The sequence below is a fragment of the Grammomys surdaster genome, unplaced genomic scaffold (assembly GCF_004785775.1).
Source record: "Grammomys surdaster isolate TR1022 unplaced genomic scaffold, NIH_TR_1.0 188, whole genome shotgun sequence".
NCBI classification, from domain to species: Eukaryota; Metazoa; Chordata; class Mammalia; order Rodentia; family Muridae; genus Grammomys; species Grammomys surdaster.
The window spans coordinates 3,024,176-3,030,336 of record NW_021604633.1 but is presented as its reverse complement, the minus strand read 5'-3'; the positions used below and the strand labels follow the sequence as shown (position 1 = coordinate 3,030,336).

The 6,161-nt window shown below is 39.7% G+C and overlaps 1 pseudogene; it reads left to right on the top strand.

The window, feature by feature from the left end:
- Window positions 1-1,007: 1,007 nt before the first annotated feature.
- LOC114622363 lies at window positions 1,008-3,193 on the top strand (annotated as a pseudogene).
- Window positions 3,194-6,161: the final 2,968 nt, after the last annotated feature.

The window sequence follows — 6,161 nt, the reverse complement described above, 5'->3', positions numbered from 1 at the left end:
CCATCCCCATCGCTCTGAGACAGACACAGTGCCCATGAGCAGAAGCCCCCTCCAGCAGTTATTCAAAGGTCAGAAAACTGTGTGAGAACAGAGAAAAGAAAATGTCAGCCTGGGAATTACTGAGTGTGTGTCTGTGCAGAAGGCCAAATCTTTTAAAAGATAAATATCATAGACAGAGAGCATGTTAAGGGACCTCCGTCTCTCACAGTTTAACTGTGGAATTTATAGCCTCCGAAGTGCTTAGCATGGGCTTCCACAGAGCATTCAGAGATCTGTCATCTGCCTGTCTCAGCATCAGGCCACCTTGCCCATCTCCAGCCCATCTTTACAGTTTTGGATATTGATCTTTAATTGGCCCAGATTACTTTTAATGTCCACTCTTAGAACATTAAAATTGTTATCAGAAAATTGGGGTAATTTCTTTATAAGAGAATGGAAGAGTAGAAGTGGTTGGAGGAGCAGTATAAGATCTTGTCTCCTGAACAAGGCATGGCTGTCACTCTCAAATCCAATGTCACTGTGGTTACCTGCCTGTCAGTATGCCATCGTGGAGGTGGGAGGAGGTTGTGAAACACTTTCTTTCTTAGCATTGGCCATTAATAGCAGTCACTAGTTAGCTGTTCAAGTTTTGATAAACAGTCCTAACCCCATGCTTATGCCAATGATCATATTAAATTTAGAGAATCTCACACATACACACAAACCAACAGCTAAGGAAGAAGGAAAACTGTTGGGAGGAAGCGGGGCCCATAAGACTAGGAAGGAGATAGAGAATGGAGTGTGGGTGGGCGACTATGAAGAACTATGCCATAGAAATGCATGAAGCATACAAGGAATTGATTAATTAATTAATAAAAATTATAAAACATGGAATATTGCTCAAAATGTTTAGTTAATGGAAAATACTAAAACAAGTTTACTTTAGTTATCTATGAAACAAGCAGGGACCAGTTGCTTCAGAGTCCTGGTACGGATAGTCACGTTTCGTGCATGCTCATTCAGCCAAGATGCCTGAGGAAACCCAGACCCAAGACCAATCAATGGAGGAGGAGGATGTTGAGACCTTTGCCTTTCAGGCAGAAATTGCCCAGTTAATGTCCTTGATCATCAATACTTTTTACTCGAACAAAGAAATCTTTCTGAGGGAGCTCATTTCCAATTCATCGGATGCTCTGGATAAAATCAGATACGAGAGCTTGATGGACCCTAGTAAACTCGACTCGGGGAAGGAGCTGCACATTAGTCTCATTCCCAACAAACAGTGTCGAACCTTCACTATTGTGGATACTGGAATTGGAATGACCAAGGCTGACTTGATCAGTAACCTTGGCACTATTGCCAAGTCAGGCACCAAAGCCTTCATGGAGGCTTTGCCGGCTGGCGCAGATATCTCTATGATTGGTCAGTTTGGTGTTGGTTTTTACTCTGCGTATTTGGTTGCTGAGAAAGTGACTGTCATCACGAAACATAATGATGATGAGCAGTATGTCTGGGAATCCTCAGCTGGGGGATCCTTCATAGTGAGGACTGACACAGGTGAACCAATGGGTCATGGAACAAAGATTATCTTGTATCTGAAAGAAAACCAAACTGAGTATTTGGAGGAAATGAGAATAAAGGAGATTGTGAAGAAGCATTCTCAGTTTATTGGCTATCCCATTACTCTGTTTGTGGATAAGGAACGTGATAAGGAAGTCAGTGATGATGAGGCTGAAGAAAAGGAAAAGAAGGAGGAAGAGAAAGAAAAAGAAGAAAAGGAGTGTGATGACAAGCCTGAAATAGAAGATGTTAGTTCTGATGAAGAAGAGGAAGAGAAGAAGGATGGTGACAAGAAGAAAAATAAGAAGATAAAGGAAAAGTACATTGATCAAGAAGAACTCAACAAAACAAAGCCGATTTGGACCAGGAATTCTGATGACATTACTAATGAAGAATACGGAGAGTTCTACAAGAGCTTAGCCAACGATTGGGAAGAACATTTGGCAGTAAAGCATTTTTCTGTTGAAGGACAATTAGAATTCTGGGCCCTTCTTTTTGTCCCAAGACTCACTTCTTTTGATCTGTTTGAAAACAGAAAGAAAAAGAACAACATCAAGTTGTATGTTTGCAGAATTTTTATCATGGATAACTGTGAGGAGTTAATCCCCGAGTATCTGAATTTTATTAGAGGGGTGGTGGATTCTTAGGATCTCCCTCTAAATATTTCCCGTGAAATGCTGCAACAAAGCAAAATTCTGAAAGTTATCAGAAAGAATTTGGTCAAGAAATGCTTAGAACTATTTACTGAACTGGCAGAAGATAAAGAGAACTACAAGAAGTTTTATGAGCAGTTCTCAAAAAACATAAAGCTTCGAATTCATGAAGACTCTCAAAATTGGAAGAAGCTTTCAGAGCTGTTGCGGTACTACACATCTGCTTCTGGGGATGAGATGGTTTCTCTGAAGGACTACTGCACCAGAATGAAGGAAAACCAGAAGCACATCTATTTTATCACAGGTGAGACCAAGGACCAGGTTGCTAACTCAGCCTTTGTGGAACGTCTCCGAAAGCATGGCTTAGAAGTAATCTAATGATTGAGCCCATTGATGAGCATTGTGTACAACAGCTGAAGGAATTTGAGGGCAAGACCTTGGTGTCTGTTACCAAAGAGGGACTGGAACTTCCAGAAGATGAAGAAGAAAAGAAGAAACAGGAAGAGAAAAAGACAAAATTTGAGAACCTCTGCAAAATTATGAAAGATATTTTGAAGGAAAAGGTTGAAAAGGTGGTTGTGTCAAACCGACTGGTGACATCCCCAGGCTGTATTGTCACAGGAACCTATGGGTGGACAGCAAACATGTAGGGAATCATGAAAGCACAAGCCCTCAGAGACAACTCAACAGTGGGTTACATGGCAGCAAAGAAACACCTGGAGATAAACCCTGATCACTCCATTATTGAAACCTTAAGGGAAAAGGCAGAGGCTGACAAGAATGACAAGTCTGTGAAAGATCTGGTCATCTTGCTGTATGAGATTGCACTCCTGTCTTCTGGCTTCAGTCTGGAAGATCCTCAGACCCATGCTAACAGGCTCTACAGGATGATCAAGCTTGGTCTAGGCATTGATGAGGGTGATCCTACCGTGGATGAGACCAGTGCTGCTGTAACCGAAGAAATGCCACCCCTGGAAGGAGATGACGCATGGAAGAAGTAGACTAAGCTTCACCAGAACTGTGTTTGATGCTTACCTTCATTCCTTCTGATAATATATTTTCCACGATTTCTGTTTATTTTTGTTAACATTTAAAACATCTGTGTGGCATGAAGACTAAGGGGAAGATAAAATGTCTACGTGTGATACTGTGATACTGTAGGTTTGACTCAAGAGGTTGATAGAACGTTTGTCGTAAGATGTAACCTAATGTTAACTCTGTGGTCTGAAGTGTTTAGCTGTTGAGCTGGATTCCTTAGTTGACCAAATTAAGACGGCTTAAGTTACATCTTAAAACTTTCATTCCCTGTAGTTAATTCTGCATGTCCTAGTCTTAGAAGTAAACACAAGTTAAAACAACTTGACAGGAACTCCCCAAGTGGCTTGTTTTCCAAAGTACCAAGAACAAAACCTTAAGTTTCCCTAGGTCTTCTAACTCTCATCAAGGCTTGTCAATGGAAATAATAGTGCCCAATCACATTCTGCTTTAAAAGGTAAATACAGATGAGATAAAAAGAAAAAAGAAAAAAGAAAAAAGAAAAAAGAAAAAAAAAAGAAAAAGAAACAAGCAAATAAACCCAATAGATTATAGAACCTACAAGAAGGAAGTAAGTTTTATCAGGTGACTTAAATTTGAAAAAACAAACAAACAAACAAACAAACAAACAAAACAGTGTAAAACCACTAATCTAGAAGCTGAGAAGATGGTTTAGCGATAAAAAGTTCTTGCTGCACCCAGTCCTCCAGGCAGGATGAGTATTGCTGGCCTCACTTTCAAGGGAAATTATCTCCAACATCTGATCTACTGGAATGACCTTCCTTAGTGGTCAGTTCATTTCTTCAGTGTGGTTCAGGGGTCTTGTACCACAATCCTCTTCTGACATAGCTTTATCTGGTAGGTGTTGTTACTTATGAGTACAGGTTCCATCAACATTGAAGCATGTCCGTTGCCACCCTGAGAACCAGCCACCTTGTGGCACATTCCAGCACATTCTTCTGTGACCAATCGTGGCTGCTGTGGATCCATTTGGCTGCTTCAAACGGATTCTTAATGGTCCATGGACCACAAAGTTCGGGATTTTTGCTTCATGTTCTTCATCTCCAAACTGGTGTCTAATTTCTACCATATGAAGACAAGGTTATCTCTTCAATAAGTGAGTAATTTTATTTCCTAGAGATGAGAGAAGAGGAAACATATCCAGTTAGCTGTGGGAAATTTAACTACAGTGGTATGAGAAGGAGTGAATCACCTATGTTTAAAGAATATGAATTTCCTTTTCTCAGACACAGTAAGAAATGAAGTAGACACCTATTTCGGGTTGTCTTCCCCCAGGTCCAGTCATACCGCCTCACAAATATCTGTGGGGCACTTATCCAAATTCCCAGAGGAGGAGAGTTTGAAAAATTCTTTTAATGGGAGAAAATACCAGTGATATCAGAAATATAGTGTACTGTTTTGAGGTCAAATAGTATGGGAGAAATTTGAAAACATTTCTCCAGAGACAGCTATAAAACACATCAAGAAAAACGTAAAACCTCTCACATACAATGATCTTTTATTTGAACATCATTTTATAAATTTATCCTTTTTTGCCTCCTTCTGTCTCTGTCTGTCTATAAAGTGAGTGTGTATGTGTGCATGTGTGTTGATTATATGTGTAGTATGTATTGTATATATGTGGTATGTATTTGTGTGTTGTATATGTGTTATATGTAAGTGCATGTGATGTATATGTGTGGTGTGTGTATGGTATGTATATGGGTATATGTGTGTTGTGTATATGTGGCATATATATGTGTATCTGTGTGTGTGTATGCATGCACATGTATGTGTGGGGTGGGGGACATGGAGTTTGTGTATAGAGTATGTATGGTGTATATGTGGTGTGTGTGTATGGTGTATATGTGATGTCTATGCTTTGTGTGTGGTGTATGTGATATGTATAAGTAGTTTGTGTGTTTGTGTGGTTTGTGTGCTGTGTATATGTATAGTCTGTGTGTCTACTATGTGGTGTGTGTGGTTTATATGTGGTGTGTCTGAAGTATGCATATGTGGTGTGTGTGTGTGTGTGTGTGTGTGTGCCCATCCAAGGAAAATCTGCGGAAGTTGGTTCTTTCCTTTTACCATGTGGATTCTGGAAACTGAACTCAGGTTTTCAGTCTTGGTGGCAAGCCTGTTTATTTGTGAAGTTCTGTCACAGGCTGTCTAAAACCCTTTTTTGAACTCTTATGTCTATAAACATTAGAGAAAATCTTCCTCACACCATCCTTCATGGGGATGAGACCAATCTTCCCCACCCTACATGGGACAGACTTCTGGACAGGTGGTCCTAGTGTAAGTCTGTAAAGTCCCTGTGAAGAAAGACCCTGAGACCTACAGACCAAAAGCTTTCCAGAAAGCTGAGGAATTCACCCTTGCATCAGTAAGGGTCTTTGGTCTACCGGCATTATATTTAATATTAGGACAAGAATTGGATGACAGCTTGTTTCTATCTCCACATACTATACTTTCCCTCTTGATGTTTGTAACTAACATGATTATTAATGTTATAAGACTCATTGTTTTCTGGTTTTTAGGTCATAATATAATGTATTTGCATAACCTTAAACTACATAAACAAAACATGGCTACATTTTTTTGTATACTATAAGCTTCAACACTCCCTAGAATTGGAAGATTAGTATTATGCAATTTTACTTAGAATTCTATCCTGATGTGCAGTTCTCTAAAACAACAACAGCAATGGTAACAGCCATAGTTAATAACACAAGAGACTCACTGGATCAACATATGAAAGTACTAGAAACACAACACAACACACACACACATGCACACACACACAAGACTAAATTCAGACACATGCACATAAGTAAACACGTGCATTCATGTTTATTCACACATGCACACACATGCAGAAACATATATGAATAAAGACATGTACACATGCATTCAAATATGCACGTGCACACA